Here is an 18,040-nt window from a genome sequence, read left to right as displayed (position 1 = left end):
TTTTGTCTCTGCTGCTATAGTTTGGGGGTCATCGACCACCCCACGACCGAGACATTCATGTGGGTGGGTGGTGGGGCTTCGCCCTATCATGTCAATGCGATGGGCTAGGAGGCGACGTCCCATGCTGCAATAGGTTGTTGATGCCACCCATGCGCATGCCTATGCATGAATGCAGGAGCACGTCGTTCGGTTAGTCAAGATTTCAGATGACCTGGACTTTGTGTGAACTTGTAAAGTATAAAATTTCTGAATAAAAATAATCCTTGATGCATGGTTCTCGCAAGTTCAACAAATCTTATCAAATACACAAAAATAAGATGAGTTAGGTTCAACACAGATCAAAGCCACTCATGCTACTACTACTACTGATACAAATGTTGTGACCGAGTGCACTCTATAGGCAATAGTTTTACTCATAGCTCTATACTATATATTGTCCGATGAGATCAAACATGTCGTATTTCGGACTTTCTTGCGAGCGCAGTAAAATATGAGACTGAAGCAAATGCGTTAGGAATGCTAGACACAAGAAGTGATTCGAGAAAAAGGAGCTTTTGACATGATTAAGACTTGAATGCCTGGTGTGGCTTATGATAGGTCTTTTCTATACTTATTTGATTCCAATCCAAGCAGTCACAACAGTCAAGGGGCAGACTAAAGGCATGTCTAGCTCGGTCAAATTTACAATACTTGGACCATCATAGGGACTCTAGGGCAAGGCAAGATAAAGATTTTTTTTCAAACTGGTGTGCTTCGCCTCGGGTACCGTCGTGCTCCCTGGGAAATCACAACTTGTGATACCATAGAAGGCATGTTTGATCCAAGAGGTAGGAGCATTGATGTTCCCAACCATACACTGATCCAAATAGAGGACATCTCCTCCATTTACACTGATGATACGGCTTGAGCCTCGGTGCTGGTTTTTACTACATGTTAGCTCCTCCACTGATGGCCCATCAATACGTGCACTCCTTGCATTTGTGACAACACTAGAAACATATAAAAAGAAAGCCCTCACAAGAGGTGAACGAGAACAGAGATATATCGGCAAAGATTCCTCAAGATTGTCAAGTTCCCTAGTTGGCACGACAGGGTTGCAAGAAGACATGGGAGGATCGAGCCAGAGTGACCTGGAGTGCTTGAAGATCCTTCGTCCTAGAATTATGCAGAAAAATTGGTAAGTGCCCATTTTCTGTTTGCTGAATCCGATCTGCTAGGGTTTGCCATTAGGAATGAACTTGTCCCTCTATCTGGCTATGTCAATATTTGTGAATGCAGAAGCTGTTGGCTACAATTGCTCGGGCCATCGAAGGTCTCCAAAAACTTGAGCTTTGTCTGAACGATGAGCAGAGCCTGGCCTGGTGGAAGGTGGAGGTGTTCCTTGATGTCACCGATGGTGGCCACTTATACCTCCACCAGGGATGGAGTCACTTCACCCACACCCTCAACCTCCATGATGGGTACTCTCTTATATTGTGGTATGATGGCTGGTCATAGATTAACATCAAGGTCTTCAACATTACCAACTACCACAAGCAGTACCCGCATGACTTCAAGAGTGGCGGTAATCAGCTCTCCCTACCCATCGCAGGAGCTGAGGAGTTTTGTAGTGATCCTAAAGAAGTACCACCTCAAAGCGAAGTATCTAGTGAGCACTCGCACGAGATGAAGAATGTACCGATGATGTCGCAAGTTACCATTGTCCTCTTTGTCACCAGTCTTTTTTGTGCGAGGCAAAGAATGTGCCAGTGGACTTCGAGCAAGCACATGAACACAAGTAGCAACGCATCATTGACCTATAGATGGTTGGGCAGTCCTGGTGCATGGGCTTGGAGAGGACCTTCGCAAATGAAGTCTAGCGAGTATCGTTCAAGTACGGGTGGGGTGCCTTCTACGCTGACAACAACCTCAACATCAGTGACACCTGCTTCTTCAGTGTGATTCATGTGGCCACATGTAGCATTGATGACAACGAGGAGGAGGAGCTGGAGGAATGGGAGGAGGAGCTAAATGATGATGAAGCTAAGCTCAAGGTGGAGGTACGCAAGACAAACGACGGATGGAGGAGGTGAACTCAGTGCAAGAGTTGACACCATCTGTATTTTGTTGTTTCATCAAAAGTATTATCCAGCCTATCAAGATTTCTTAGTATTATACTATCTTAGGCCCTGTTTAGATGGACTATGACTAGTTAGCCATGGCAAAAAATTAGCCAATTAGTTCTTTTATTAGTCCATACCTGTTTGTATCCTAAACTAATTATTGGGTTCTATGGACTAGTTGGATGGCCCCTGATAGTTGCCATCACTATACTTCGTTGTTCATCGACTCGCAGTGATCCGGACCGTCTATATTTCCTACAGTCGAACTATCTTAGGCTCTACAAAATTTCAACATCTATACGCCCATGTCCTCCAATCAAAAAGGGCAAACACTATTAGTATACTACAGATCAGAAAGAGAACCGCAGGCAAAAGCAACCAATAGGGGCTAGACAGAGTTTAACCCATCTAATACAAAGTTCAACCAAAGTTAACACAGACATATCGATTGCGTGGGTTAAACTCTGTTGAGCGTGGTGTAAATCAGGTCCTTTGGTCATTTGGTAGCCATTTTCTAGCCCCTCTTGGTTGGTTTTGCCTACTGATTTCTTTCTGGTTCTCTTTCTGATCTGTAGTATGGTAAACATACATAACAGAATTCATCCAATCAAGTCTCCCATCGATCTAATGCCTAATAGAGGAGCCACATAGCTATTCGAAGTTTACTACACACATAAGAAAGTCTGAGCATTGTAAATCTGACTGGGCTGGACACGTCTCACATTATATAGGGAAACCTATTTTGTACTTGTACTTTTGTTGAATACCTAAGGCCTTGTTTAGATACGCATGTATTCATCTCAATCTACATGTGTTGAAGTGGATTCGGGTGGAATTAAACTAAGTTCCATTCTATTCTAATCCAACACTTGTGGATTGAAGTGGATACACATGCATCAAACAAGGCCTAAAGGAAACAAATAAAATTGAAACAAAACAATAGAAAAGCAAAAGCAAAAGCAACAGAAAAGCAAAACCTGCAGAATACACTATATTTGAGGACAATTTTCAAATGCCAGAATACACTACATTTGAAAAGAGTGAATTACTAGTTTCTTATTCCATGGGCCGCTTTGAGATCGCAGCGAGGTGGCCAGCAATCACAATTTGCACCTCGGTAGGAAGCGCCGTCAGAGACATGATTGCCGACGTAGATTGAGGTATGGCGCGTGGACGGTGGCAAGCCAGAGGGCTAGAGAGGCAGAGTGGCATGACGTAGGTTGATTAAGGAGGAGGCGGGGGAGGCCACCAAGCGGGGGCTATAGTAGGAGTTCTTGAAATACCCTCTGCGAACTGGCATGGGAACTTGTAATGACTTTTATGCAATGCAACGGGGAGTCAAACAATGGGAGTGAGGCTAGGCTTTGTACATACTGGGATGCTAGGGCTAAAACAGGCTTTCGAGTAGTGAATATTTTAGACAGGTCAGACCTTCTATCATCCTGTGAAGTATATAGTGGCATAGTGCAGTCCAATCCAAGCAGTCGTAAGCTCATAGTAGCCGAGGGGCCGCAACTAGCTAGAGATGGCTACATGGTTTCATAGGTTCTGATCGTCTACACTCCCTCAGCTATGTTTGATTGTCTACACTCCCAAAGGAGAAGGGGGAACGCTCCTTTCATATAGACCTTGCACAGCTGACAAGAGTGAAGCGAATGCGGCATGAAAGCTGGACACAAGAAGTGAATCAAGAAAAAGATCTTTTGACCACCATGACACGCTTGACACTTGAATGCCTAGTGCGGTTGTGATAGGTCTTTTCTGTATACTCCCTCCGTCCAGAAAAGAATGCAATTATGGGATCCATGCCTATCAAAGTAGTTCAAGTTTGACCAAGTTTATAGCAAATAATATTAATATTTATGTTTTCAAATAAATTTATTATAAAAATATATTCTATGACCAATATAATGATACTAATTTTGCATCAGAAATGTTAGTATTTTTTATATAATTTTGGTCAAAGTTCAAACCGATTGACTTCTAGGGAAGTGAGAATTGCGTTCTTTTGTGGATGGAGGGAGTACTTATATCACTCCAATCCATGCAGTCACATCAGTCGAGGGTAGACTGATTGCTACAACACTTTATACTATCCTACACGATCAAATACATAGCAGGCGGACTTTCTTGCGTTCACAGTAAAAGTCAACAGCTATGGCTCATCCGTTCTACATTAGATCAAGGCAAGACTTGTTCAGATGAACTCCTCGCTGCATGGTTCTTTCAAGTTCATTCAATTTTATCAAAGAAAATTTCAACATCTATACACCGACATCCACTGATCAGAAAGGACGAATACCATTAGTATATTATAGATCAGAAAGAGAACCAGAAAGAAATCTATAGGCAAAAGCAACCAAAAGGGGCTAGAAACTAGTTACCAAATGTCCAAAGGACCTAAGCTACACCACGCTCAACAAAGTTTAACCAAACTAAGACAAAGTTCAACAAAAGTTAACACAGACATGCACGTAAATAATTAAGACTCCACATACGGTCTTCCCACAGACCAAATCTAGTCATGACTTATACTACTGATATGTCCCACATAGATCAACGGTCGAGGCAGGCATGTAGGATCTCGTCCACGTTCACCTTCATTAAGATGGCATTGGTGGCTGGCTCTACATGCTCGAACAAATCATCAATATAATCTTTGTCATCCGATGGCGGTGGAAAAGCCTGCTGCATCACCAGGACTTTCACCGCTGTGCCAAACTAAAGTTGGGCAGCAACCAGTGCCGTGGCAGCCCCTTGATGGATAGCTTCAGACACCATGGCCCGAATGCGGGCCTACAGGGCTCGGAGGCGCTCCTCTAGTGCAGTGGTCGGATCATCTGTTGTCGACATAGGGAAGGCAGCATCACAGGTGGCAGTAGCATCAATAAGCAGGTTTTGGACCTCTACCTCAGCGGCCGCCTTCTTCTCTCATGCCTAGGCAGCTTCTTGTTGGATGATGCCAAGTGCAGCGCGCGTGGCCTTTAGCTCATTGCGCAGCTTGTCGGCATCTACACTAGCCCTTGAGTACAATTCTGTGGCCTTGTGGTAAGCCTCCTTTAACTTATAGTATTCTTCATCGCCTGACAATTTAGCACTAGAAGACTGTCCGGGGTCAGACATGATCAACGATGGTATGTCTCTCTACACAATGCAAGCAAAGTTCAAGCCAATAGGATAAGGGGGAGAGCGATCTGATTGAGAAGGCAAATGACTCAAGGGACTATCCAGTTCAGTAGGGATGGAATCATCATTGGTGGCTATCCCCACTAGGGGATGGTTCTCGAGGCCGCTTTCTGAGCGCGACCACGGATGAAGAACCCGGCTCTAGGGCCAACGATCCTTGGGACGCCGTCACGTCCATGTCCACCTATTAAGAGAGGAGGAAATTTCTAAATACTAGTTAAATTAAGCATCATGAACACAAATACTAGTGTGAGCATTGCTTGCATACTCTAGTTAATTTAATGAAGAGAAACAACATGAACAATAGTACATGATAAAAATCACCTCATCGGTAGGAACTAGGGGCGGGTGTGAGACCATGCCGATGAGAGGCTCGTCTGTCTGTGGAGGATGGTCGGTGTTGAAGGCCTCCGGGGACTCCCCCTGCCATGATTCAACATGTACTCTCCCATAACCTTCATCACCCATTAGTCTAGGTCATCCTTGCAGATGGTGACCCTCAACTCGATTGTAGGGTCCATCGAGCCTCGGAACTCCCATTGGGGGTGGTGCCTCATCTTCAAGGGGAGGACTCAACGACCAATGAAGGTACAGATCACCCTCATCCTAGTTAGGCCTCGGCCCTTCAAGTCCATGATCGCATCCAACAAGTAGGGCACATCCTACATGTCCTCCTAGGGTGGTAGTTCCTCCCACAACTCTAGGAGGTCACCACGCAGCCGGTCAGTAGAATAAGACGGCAGCGGTAGGCTCACATTGGGGATGTAGAACCACCACTTTTGCCACCCCAAGTCCACGGAAGGGTAGCGGTCAAGGCTCAGGTACCTATCCTCCATTTCGGGATGAAGTTGGATCAAGGTGCCCCCATCCGAGGAAGATGGACCCCCGGGCACTGAGCGAACCACCCAGAATAAAGACCGCCACAACTCATAGTGGGCAGGGACTCCTAGGAAGCCCTCGCATAGCATGATGACAATGGAGAGGTGGAGGATCCCCTGTGGGGTCAAGTCATGGAGGCAGAGCCCATAGTAGTACATCAATCATCGGAGTAAGGGGTGCGCCGGCACCCCAAACCCAAAAGAGTGGAAATGGGCGAAAGAGATGACCTCATTCTCCTTCGGCCTTGGCTCCACTTCGGTTCTCGGTGAGACTCTCCACCGATCACATCGGCGACCACTAGGATCACCGCCTTCAGTCGTAGCTCGTCGAACACCTTGCAGTCGACGGATAACTTCATCCACTACGTGATCATGGTACTCGCAGGAGGCATTGGCAGCGCAAAGGATGTAGTAGGGTGGAGGGCAAAACCTTTAGGATGGAAGGAGGAGATCCAGGGAGGGAAGGTAGATGATCATAGAAGGCAGCAGATAACCTTTCCTCTCGTGCCCTTATGCCTTCTATAGTTTGGGGGCTGTGGAACCACCCCATGCCCCATGACCACTGACATGTTTGTATGAGCGGGCGGTTCGGCTTCGCCCTGTCACATCAATGCGACGAGCCATGAGGCGACGTCCCTACTGGAACTGCCTACTAACGCCACCCATGCGAGCGCGCCTGCATAGGAATCCAGGAGCCTACAAGGAAAAAATTGATGCTGCACGTCGTTCATTAATACTATCTAGGTAGTCATGATTTCAAATAGTTAGACCTTCTGTGATAAACCTTATCGCTCCACTAGTGTCCGGCTAGTGAAAATTTGAAAGGATCATTTTGTCTATAGTGTGCAGAAACATTTCAACAGCTGTGCATCCGTCCTTTGATGGTTGCGACCAGCCCAAATCTAAATTCAACTACTCCCTCCATCCCAAATCGACGAGTCAGATTATCAAATTTGACAAAATTAAAAAACTCAATGTAATAAGAATCAACCGAAGTATATGAAGTATGAAAGAAATAAAGGAAGATAAATATAGTTGCACCAACATAAAAACTTCATTCCTTTATATATAAAAGTACATTATGTAGTTTTTCTCTAATCTTTAATGTCTAAAATAACTCATCTTACCAAGGGGACTCATGTCAGATGGTTGACAAATTTCATTCAGTCGATCAACATGAGTGAAGATGATAAAGTCTCCTCCCACAAACACAGTAACACTACCAAGTCTTTTTATTTGCTCAAAATTCCTAACACAGACAAAAATCTTGCCTCTATCATAGTCTTCGACAACTATAACAAAGCAATCTTTACCAAACATATAATGAACTGCAGCTTCAACAACGATCCATTGGAGCTGTTGATGAACATGACATCCCCAAGCAACAAACACCCCTTATATGATACCTGGCGACACTCCTAGCTACCAAAACACAAGCTTGCTGATGCATTAAATATAGGTATTGTGGTACGACGACATCTCTCTATATACATACAGAACAAAAAAACACAAGAAAAAAATCATTAGAAAAAACCACATTAGAAACACTACACCTTGAACAAGTAAGAACCAGCACAAAGCAACAGAATATTGCCTAGGCTATATCTTAGCCTTGATTGAGATCCTGACTAGAATAAAATGACAAAGAAACTAAAATTCACCTCAACAAGGATGACCACTATTGTTCTATGGGCAACAGCTGCTAACAAAGTTGCAACACTGCCTCCTTTCCTTGGCTAGCAACTTACAAGTGAAAAGTAAAAGAGACCAAGAAGGATATTTATACTCGATGCAGACGCTAACAAACGTTACAAGACGTGAGTCCCCATAGCATTACTAATTACTAATAAAATAGATTCAGAATACGAGCAGTCAGAGTAGTAGTCGAGGGGATGGTGCGTTTTCCTGCTCTAATTATGAGAAAGTCCGGCACGTTAAATACACAGAGCTGTAGACTTTCTCGTTATTAGAGCAGGAAACGCGTCAACCCCTCGACTACTATACTAGCGATACGAGTAGTAACGACGACGAGCAATGGGAACGTACTCGAGCGATGGCATGTACAGCACCGACTATGACTCCAGCGAGGAGGAGGATGATCCAGAGTACAGTGACTCGTCCAGCGATGAGTCTGGCGAGTCGGTGAATCGCCAGAGCACTAGCAAGGAGAAGGATATTTTTTCTCTTTCTCTGAAAACTTAAATTCCCTTAGAATCCATGACTTTTCTAGTTTGGGAAATGCATGAGGATATCAATAACCTATTTAGTTATTTAAGGAGGGTTTTCCATCCCTGGGCCTGCCTTCCCCTTGCTTCCAAATTATAAGCCTTAGTTCAAATAGCCACAGATATAGTCACACACAAAAAAATAATCTGCAGATGCAACGCAACAAGTTACAGCGAGTAGGTTTATTTTTTATTTTTTTTGGTAATTTTTAGGTGTCAAATTCATGCATCTTTTAATTATTTATTTATTATCATCATGTTTTAGTTTTATGTTTATTTATATTATTATGAAAAAACCAAAAAGGCAACAACTAACTCATCGGATATATAAACAGGTGCACAGGAGAAAAAAATAAAAAGATAGATATTAGGTAAGTAACATTTTGTCATAATCATTTCCTATTAAAACATGGAATTAATTCCGATCTCTGCTGGGCACTGTGCCCACGTGCCAAGCAGTCCTGCCAACATGTCCCAAAAAATTGATTTCGCACCGTGCCGAGCAGCCCACCAACACGCACCAAAAATTAGATGTCCCTCTTTTGCCCTCCATGCGGAAAATAGGTTTACCATGCCATCGATTTTAGACAAGGGCATTTGTGGTAATGTGATGACAACATAAAAGCACAAAGAGTCACCGTCTTCGCCTCCATCTCCATTCTCTAACCGCACCATCTCTCCTCCAGCTTCAAATCCTAGTCCCATGGCCTCCCTCTCCACTCTCCAGCCGCCCCCCTCTACCACCCTGCTCTGAACCGTAGGTGCCATCAGCATAGTAGCTCAACTCCCACTCCACTCTCCAGCCGCACCCTATCTCATACATTTCCAAACCCTAGCCTTGACGATGGTACAAGCTAGCTCTGAATCCCATACCTCGGCACCTACCAGGACCGACCGGATCTGAACCCTAGCCAAAGCAAAATTTATTACCCCTTCATCAACGCTAGCTGCACCAGCTCCGCGACCACGATAACAAGATCGGATCTAAAAACGGACATGGAGGAAGATGTACCCAAATTCCTTTTATGATGTGTGCTCTACTGTAGAGGCTGAACCAAGGATATGTAGATAGCAACGGGGTTACATATTTTATATAGTGAGTGTAGATGACATGTGTTTTATTAGAATAATGACTTCCGTATAAGCTATAGTTACTAGTTAGGCGCTTATTTGCATACTTTTGCTCTGTTGTGTTGACATTCCATGGAAGCTTTAGTTAATAAATGCCTTTGTAATCTAGAAAGATGGAAGAACATGGAATACGTGTGGACCCAAAACCTATGTCTCCAAAAGTAAAAAAGTCAAGCACAAAGGGTAGACACGGTGAAGATTTTGAATATATCCCTGAACTAGGGGAGTTAGTTAAGGAATTTGATGTTACAGATGAAACGGATTCAGATTTAGAAGATGAGCCAAAATCCCTAGCAATTGAGGTGCTTGTTCTATCTTGTATTTAGTTTAGAGGGGGGTGTAGGTAGCAATGCAATGCTTTACTGTTTGGATAGCAATGCAATTTGTACATGCTTGCTGCTTAAGTTTGTATCTCTAATTTCAGTGTACGGGTCGAAGGAGCCATAGAGGAGGCTCTGCCAGCAGGAAAAAATGCAGTGCTGCCATGAGTCCTAGGTGAAGGCACTCCAAGTGGTTGAATTCAACATGACCAAGAGAGTTTGCTCATGGAGTTCGTACTCGAAGGGCTACCGCTGGCAAAAGGGTGAAGGTATTAGCAATAGGTTAACATAATTCTCCATCACCATGGATAGCTGTACATAGGGATCAATTCAAACTTCATGAATTGACTAGAGACATTCATCAGGACGGCACCCTACCTAGCCCTATGAGAGACTACCCATAGCCAGATGATGATAGCCATGCCGAAGAGGAGCCCTCAGAGCTACCTAGCCCTATGAGAGACTAAGCCCTCTGAGCTACCTAGCCCTATGAGAGATTGTTCATGGCCAGATGATGATAGCCATGCCAAAGAGGAGCCCTTTGATCAAACTCCTATCTCTACCTACCCGTAGAACAATGAAAGTTGCCTAGGTTGGTATTATCTTACAAATGTCTATCAATCAATTTGCACTAGCTATTTGATATCCATGTTACTTTTCTAACAATTTGAATATATGAAAACTTTGTAGTACCATTGCTGAGAAGTGCGAGGAAGCCAAGGCCTCGAACTCGTGGAATTTTGCTTGACAAAATAAGCAAATCAATGGGAGGATTGAGGATGCCCATCTCTGTTGCCGAGGGAAACAGAAGGCCACATGATCCAGTACAAGCGGCCAAGTTTACCTCAAAGGCAGGTGTACTAGTCACGCATCAAATACCAATCTTGACACATTGGAAATATTACAAGAAGCCCTCCGGTGTCGTCCATTACAGTAATTTTGTGGAGAGGCTAACTGTATGTATGGGTATCCTCTCTTGACATTCAACTCTACTTTGAGCAACTTTAACGGATTTACTTTTTATTCACACTACTACATGTACTCAATGCTAGACATTGACAAGGCTCACCCACCAACACAAGAAGCATGTTGGAATGTATTGTAGTCTAGGGTATGGCAGACATGCTACAGGTTGAAGCAAACATACTTCAATGGCGTCCATGCGGATCAGATCCCTATGACTTCTCATGTTCCGTCCATGACCAATGCACAGTGGTGTGAACTTGTTGAGACTTGGTCTAGTGCTAAGAACAAGGTGTGTGTGAACCCATCAATTTCCTATCTAGTCTTGCTATGGTCTACTTGTGTTGCAGTCTAACACAAATGAAGCTATAGAAAACATCTGAGACGAACAAGCGAAACCATGCAAAAGTGAAGTACCACCAATGTACATGATCTCACTCCTATGTTGTCTAGCTACAAATATTTGTAAGTGATGGTTGTGTTTCTATTGTTACTCTTGCCTTTGTATAAATATAAACAGAAACTCATGTGCAATGTGAACAGAAGGAGAACAAGAGGAAGGCCACAGAACACGATCAAGGACTTGCTGAACAACATGATGATCTAGGACTTGAACAACATGGTCGACCTGATAAAGATATTAATGATGTGGAAGTATTGTAGGACTTCCATACTAGTACGAAAAAGGGCTTGAGCAATGTTGCAAGAGCAGCAGTTGTAAGTATCCTCATTTCTTTTTTTTGAAATCTACTGAACCCATTGCCATAAAAAAAGGAAACACAGCAGGAGCCTAATGTGGCAACATTATTTAATTTTGTAGTTGCAATTTTACACCAATCAATATGGTACCTGTACATTATGCTTATATAATCTCTATCGGCATTAGGCTACAAAAGACATATGAATTGTGCTTATGTAATCTCTATCAGCAGTAGGCTGAGGAAGTCGAATGCATTACTTGTTATGAATTAATCTCTTAGGTTTTCAATTGAACTCCTCTTCCACTATCTGTAATATAATGTTTTACTGATTGAATTTCGCAGGAAGCTATGGAAGCTATGCAAGCAGAACTTGTTGCTGATCAGGCCTAACCAATGACTAGTGCTGATGTTGTTTCCAAGGTCCTCTACCTCTACTAGGGCAAGCCTCCCTCCCAGGCAAGCAGGAAAACCCTTTTTTTGAAGAATGCTGGTATCCTGAGAAGCTCCACCAGAGCAGAGACATCGGTGGAGATGACACTTCGGGAGTAGCTTGCTGGTGAATAGAAAAGTACAATTGCCCTCGTTGAAATAGTGGATGAACTAAAGAGGAAGATAGAAAAGTTTGAAAGGGAGTATGAGGAATTCAAGAAACAGCGACAGAAGGAGTACAATAGGCTCTGTGAGCAAGTCATACGCTTAAGCTCTCCTGATAATTAACTCTCAGTCTTCAACTCCTGCGGCTTGATGCGGTGAACATTTGTGGTCTGTTGTATGGACTCATGTGATGGTTTGTTGCGGTGAAACTCTGTTAGTGGCTTGCTGCTGACATGTGAAATGTTAATTGTTGGTATTTGATTGTGAGCTTGAATAATTATGTTGTCAATATGTGCAACAGTGACGATCCCGAATTACTTTTCTGATGTAATTAGTCCTACACATGGTAGAACCAAGACAGGGCATGTGATCAAATAAAAATGTGACACGTGGACCAACTAGTGCATGACACGTGAATTGGCCAGAGCACGACATGTGGGCTATTAAAAATCTGACACATGGAAGGAAATCGTCAAGCCATGTATACATATAAAAATACGACACATGGACGGATAGTATCATGACACGTGGTCAAATAAGAAACGGACACGTGGACCAATAAAAATACGACACGTGGTCCAATGAAGAAATGACACATGATCCAATTGCAACACAACACGTGTTCCAGTAGAAAACTGACATGTTGAATAACAAGGAATCGACACGTGGTCTAGTAAAAACCTGAAACGTGCAAGAACCAGAGATGGCCGCATTGTGCAATAAGAAGGTGACACGTACCCGAACCATCTCTAATAGAACTGGCTATAGCATGTACACATGGAAAGCATCTCCAACGGAAGCACCCACCAGCGTGGCAGCCCCCCTGCCACACATGCCAAAACAGTTCTATGACGTTCTGTTTTCGTCACAGATCAAGCCACTTCTATAACGATTTACGAAAAATCGTCATAAAAGTTCAAGTATGACACGGCTTCTATGATAAACCGGTTTTCGTCATAAAACTGAATTTATAACGAAAAGTGGATATTCCTAGTAGTGATAGGAGCAAGAAAAACTTAGGAATCAAGATGCTGTCCTTCCCTAATCCTACAGGAATTAAAAACAAAGAGAAACATATAACAAGGCCTTTGGTAGGAGCTCAGGTGAAACAAAGGAACTGCATGTTTCCTTTCTTTAAAGCGGGCGGGCTGTTGGAACCGGTGGTGACCACCGAGTTCACGATCTTGGAGCTGGCTTACAGCCGGCCCGGCTCGTTACCATGAGCCTGCGCTCCCACAAGTCCCAGGTCTACCGGAGCTGACAACATATAAGGCCTTTGGGCCTTCTCAACCCAAAAGACTAGCCTGATAGGTGGGGGCTCTCCCGCCTTATATGTTGTGCTCCCCCACCATCGCTACATGATGTGAGACTAAACCCCAACAATCTCCCTCTTAGTCACACATCGGGGTGCCCCCGCCATATGTGACGCTCAAGATTTTTTATCGGGTTTAGCATTTTTTTTGACCATGGGCTCATGATACCAATTGTTGGAACCGATGGTGACCACCGAGTTCATGATCTTGGAGCTGGCTTACAGCCGGCCCGGCTCATTACGAGCCTGCGCTCCCACAGGTCCCAGGTCCATCGGAGCTGATAACATATAAGGCCTTTGGGCCTTCTCAACCCAAAAGACTAGCCTGATAGTTGGGGGTTTTCTTCCGCCTTATATGTTGTGCTCCCCCACCATCGCTACACGATGTGGGACAAAACCCCAACAATCTCCCCCTTAGTCACACATCGGGGTGCCCCCGCCATATGTGATTGTTGGGGTTTAGTCCCACATCGTGTAGCAATGGTGGGAGAGTACAACATATAAGGCGGGAGAACCCTCACCTATTAGGCTAGTCTTTTGGGTTGAGTAAGGCTCAAAGGCCTTATATGTTGTAGTTTCGGTGGACCTGGGACCTATGGGAGCGCAGGCTCATAATGAGCCGGGCCGGCTGTAAGCCAGCTCCAAGATCGTGAACTCGGTGGTCACCATCGGTTCCAACAATTGGTATCAGAAGCTAAACCCGATAAAAAAATCTCGAGCGTCACATATGGCGGGGGCACCCCGATGTGTGACTAAGGGGGAGATTGTTGGAGTTTAGTCCCACATCGTGTAGCAATGGTGGGGGAGCACAACATATAAGGCGGGAGAACCCTCACCTATTAGGCTAGTCTTTTGGGTTGAGTAAGGCTCAAAGGCCTTATATGTTGTAGTTCCGATGGACCTGGGACCTGTGGGAGCGCAGGCTCATAATGAGCCGGGCCGGCTGTAAGCCAGCTCCAAGATCGTGAACTCGGTGGTCACCATCGGTTCCAACAATTGGTATCAGAAGCTAAACCCGATAAAAAAAATCTCGAGCGTCACATATGGCGGGGGCACCCCGATGTGTGACTAAGGGGGAGATTGTTGGGGTTTAGTCCCACATCGTGTAGCGATGGTGGGGGGCACAACATATAAGGCGAGAGAACCCTCACCTATTAGGCTAGTCTTTTGGGTTGAGTAAGCTCAAGGCCTTATATGTTGTAGCTCCAGTGGACCTGGGACATGTGGGAGCGCAGGCTCGTAACGAGCCAGGCCGGCTGCAAGCCAGCTCCAAGATCGTGAATTCGGTGGTCACCACCGGTTCCAACACGGACAACGTCTATTGGCCCACAGCAGGACGACATGCATGCGTGGTGGCGAGCTGGACAGCCACCTCCGCTCTTGCTGTTTACCGCCAAACATGGAAAGAAACAGCATGAATAGACACAAGGGTGCGCACGAGCGATTGTTTTCGTGCCAGGAATTATTCCAAGAGATCCGAGCTCTTGGTTGTTTTCCCATGAAATGGAGTTAGATTGCAATGCCGTGGAATCTTTCCTTTCCTTTTCCTGTGAATCAAAGGGATGTTCAGGAAAATTTCCTTTAGAAAGTTGAATCCTACAAAATTCCTTTGCCAATCCTATAATTCAAAGGGCCCTTAATGTGGATTAGCTTTATAGAGATATGGATATGGATCCTCAAAATAAGTCTTAGAACTTAATATCTATCTCACCAACACATGGTTAGTACGAAAAATTAAAGTTACAAATATGTGTCTTACAATAGGAGAAAAAAGATATATCAAGGTTGTATTTTTAATTCGATACAAAATTAATAGTCCATGCTATATTATTGCGAATGTTAAATTATATTATAGATGTAATGGTGACCATAAAATAAATTATAGCTTTCAAATTTTATAGAAAGGGAAAAATGAATATTTATTTAATGTTTGTTTTTCATTAATATTTGATAGTATTTTTTGGCCCCGTTGTTGCATCATACGGGCATTTGCTAATTTTAAGATAAAAACATACATGAAAAGTTTACGGCTGTGGGATTGAAAATCACTCAACAAACAACTATCTGCCCTCGTCTCAATATATATCCATAAACTATTGTTGTTAAATATGTGCGTAGATTACTAGATTTCCATCAACCAAACAATACTAGCATTGCACACGCCCAACCAGCATACAAGAAGAGCATTGCATTTACCCAGACAAGGGTGGCCTGCTCCTCGAGCAGGAGCACCATCCACGTTGCCCAAAATATTTTTGGCCATTGGATTTTCGATTGGACGGTCTAGATTTATTGAAGCGGCTTCCCAGCAAAGTAGCTTCTCGTCCTGCTTCTCACCTTATCTTCGGCTTCTCTTCCGCTTCTTTAACTTCTGATCCGAATCCGGTGAAACAAATATATACACGTCGTCTACTTCTCTATCCAGATTATTCTTTACTCTTCCTCTCTCTCACGGTCCGTTTCTCCCTCTCCACGGACGTGGTCACGGGCGACGGCGCCGACAGCGCAGGGCGGTGGCGGCGGCAGCGGCCTCCTCCTCTCCACCCACGCTGTCCTCTTCCTCCCTTCTCCCATGTCGTGCCCTCCTCCTCCTCTCTCCCTGTTTCTTTGCTCGCTGCCTCTCCCGCCGCGGTCACGCCAACGGCCGACGCTGCACGCGAGCGGGGCGGCGCCTCTCCCACCTCCATCCCTCCTGCGTAGCTGCTTCTTGGTGGCACCTCTCCCATCTCCATCCCGCCGGCGTCACTACTTCCTAGCGATGCCGCCTCCTCCCTCTCCTCTGCGTGTCTTGTGCTACAGGAAACCCTAGGTATGTCTTGATTTGTTAATTTGTATAGTTGAGTTGTGCTACTTTTTTACATGGGAGGCCTGCGACACGAACTAGGTGAAGATACATTGTCTCTCTTTACCGTAGAGATCCTTGCAGAAACACACATCCACGTCACCCTAAATGTTTTCGGCTATGGGATCTTTGATTGGATGGATGCGGTGTGTTTTGTTCAATAAATCCCTAGCAGCCATTTTTGTGTACTATTTGTTTAGGTTGACTACCTGTTTTATGTAGGTTGGATTCATGATTCGATTACTATTTCAAACTATTTTATTCAGGTTGGATTTGTGATTCCTCCACTATTTGAGAGGTCTATTTGTTTACTTAACAATTTAACTTATTGTGCCTATTTATTATTGTCTATGCAGCTCACATGTAGATAAATTGTGATGTGCCGTGTAGGCACAATATGAATACTTTATGTGCGGTATCTTTCTTGCATGCCTCTCAAATAGTGGTGTATATTTGTTTTCTTTTCCTTTTTCACAATGTTATTTCTGGTTACGTGTTACACAATGTTATTATTTCTATATATTTCCTTCAGATTTCAACTAGGCTTATATTTCTTTTAGATTTCAGCTAGGCTCCTTAAAGAAGTGTATTTTCCTTCCTTTGTTTTCCAGTGTTAAAGAGGTGTATATTCCTTCCTTTGTTTTCCAGGGTACGCTTGATCTAACTCAGACTATAAGCTCTTTTTTACATTTTAGCTACTCTGCTCAGACAAGGTATATGTATATATAGTGGTTCTTTGAAGTTCAAATATATGGTACCATCTACAATTCTAAAATATTTGAGTCTAAGTACATTTCACATTATGAGAATGAGAAGCAATTTCAAGCCCAGGCAATTCCAATAATTACTGGTCCTACACACAAAAAAGAGGTTCAACTCCAATCGATCAGCTATTTAGTCCATTGCATTTGCTTAAAAAAGTTGGGACTCTTATCTACGATTGTCTCCATGTTACTGCTTTTTATTATTGGACCACAAACATTATTTCTATAGTTCTTTTCATACACATCAGTTCATTATGTTAATGAAGGTCAATGTCATCTTGTCCATATTTTTAGGTTCATCAAGTGCCTATGCAGCATAGGTAAAAAAGATTCAGCACATATTTTCAGGTTCATTCCTATCATATTGTCTCAATTTAGTTAGTTCATGATTTCATCTATGATTCGTATTTATTTTGGTGGGTTCAAGTTTGATTTCATACATGTTCAATATTGAGAATAGTGCTTTGCCGTTTGTACAGTTTTGCAGTGCACAGAGTTTTCCTTAGAGAGTCAAGATTCATAGTTTTGGAGTGAGTTCGTAACAAATCTTTTTGCAGGATTGGCACTGCGGACAGAGTCAAAGGCACTACCTGTTGCCTTGCCACGCTTTGGTTTGGTATATTTTTCCCTACCTGCAAATGCTATTCGAATTCGTATATAATCAGCATATCTTTTTAGCTAGCAATAATGCATTCCATTTAGTACGAAATGTTTAAAACTCACAACTACCGATGGATTGGTTGCAGTTCATTTGAAGATTGGTTGTTCCTTTACAATGGCAAGGCCAATATAGATTAAGCTATTGTCATTACTGCAGGTCCTGGTAGAAACCTTGCTTGGAGATTTTTTTAGATGCTCAGATTATTAGCTCATTTTGTTGTTCCTCCAAATTAACTAAATCTGCAATGAAAAATTGAATCATCAAGCAATTAGCTTCCATCTTCTTGAGAAGCAGTCTATTCCAATTGGACCGTTTCGATGGTTCACTACGGTGTCAACAATGACTATGCACAGCCGTGTTG

This window comes from Miscanthus floridulus, chromosome 13 (genome assembly GCF_019320115.1).
Source record: "Miscanthus floridulus cultivar M001 chromosome 13, ASM1932011v1, whole genome shotgun sequence".
Classification (NCBI taxonomy): domain Eukaryota; kingdom Viridiplantae; phylum Streptophyta; class Magnoliopsida; order Poales; family Poaceae; genus Miscanthus; species Miscanthus floridulus.
The sequence above is the reverse complement of the archived record's forward strand: the minus strand, read 5'-3'. Positions refer to the sequence as shown.